The sequence below is a fragment of the Ochotona princeps genome, chromosome 5, assembly GCF_030435755.1.
Source record: "Ochotona princeps isolate mOchPri1 chromosome 5, mOchPri1.hap1, whole genome shotgun sequence".
Lineage (NCBI taxonomy): Eukaryota > Metazoa > Chordata > Mammalia > Lagomorpha > Ochotonidae > Ochotona > Ochotona princeps.
The window spans coordinates 5,279,833-5,281,129 of record NC_080836.1 but is presented as its reverse complement, the minus strand read 5'-3'; positions in this window follow the sequence as shown (position 1 = coordinate 5,281,129).

Genomic DNA, 1,297 nt, shown 5'->3' with positions numbered 1-1,297 from the left:
AGTTTCTTGTCTGCTCCTATAGTTCTGCAATAGGAATTACACAATAGGGCAGAAGGACTACAGCCCTGACCTTGACACTTGAACAGGCAAGCTCTACATCAAACTACTTTGCTGTCAGAATGCTATCATTATCGTTAATGAGAGTGGACATCACAAGGACATCTGAAATTGGACCCGAGGTAATGTATTAGCTGCCTGAACTCTATTCAGACAGTTTTTTCTCTAATATGGAAACAAATGATCTGCCTCATGCAGGTATATTATGCTCCTTCTCACATTCATGTAGAATGTCTTCCAAAGAGGCTCCCTGTGTGCATCACCGTGTGTTCACTGTAGATCATGCAGCTCACACCCCAGTGCTGGTTTGGCACGCTCACATCAGGGTGCGCTCCCAAAAAATGTGCTGCTCCCATACAGATCTTGCAACTGGCTAAGTTTCTTCTACTTTTCTTATATTATTCCCACCGAAAGCATGATGGTTTCCCCATGCATGCCTTCCAGGGCAATGGAGAACATGAGTAATACTGAGACACTCATGATGTTGGTGACTCTTTTCCAGGCCATAAGCAGGGAGCTGGATGGAAAGCTCTTCCCCTGATGCTTGATCCCAGTTGAATCCCAACCAGCTTGATCCCAGGGTTCATGTTTTTACCCAGGAGACATCCACACACATGCAGTCAGGGTGAGGTTTACTATAACTGCAAAAAACAGCAAGTCGTTACAGAGTTATCACCTGAGCAGCGCAGAGTAGCTGGTGAAGGGCCACTCCCAGAAAGTCAGATTTACATATGTAACACAACCAAGGATGTCATTAGGTTTGTGCAAAACTACATATGTTTTATAATACACTCAACAGGTAGGGTGCAGGCTGTGACACTCCCAGATGTCTTTTGCTTGAGAGTATGTGTGGAATCAAGATAGAACCCCATAGTACAAGGATAACCTTGACTTACTCTAATTTGGAAGAAATCAACTACTATTAGGCAGAACTTCAGTGTAATGAATTATTAGAGGTGCCCTTGATTATGACAAAGTACAACTTCGTGTCCTAGGCCTGGGGCATCAGTGGGCGAGTGTGAGAAGACTGCACTAAATCTTCAGAGCTGTTAGGAGCTAATGAAATGTTTTAAATCTACAAAGGTGGTTTGATTGGATGAGCACCTGCTGTTCTGGGTTATGGCATTCATTCTGAGTTCTCAGATAACATTCCTTTTCTCACACATGAGGAGGCAGATGCCGCCTTCAAATGTCTCTCAATTCATTCATATAAATTTAACCAAATTTGCATCTTTGTTAT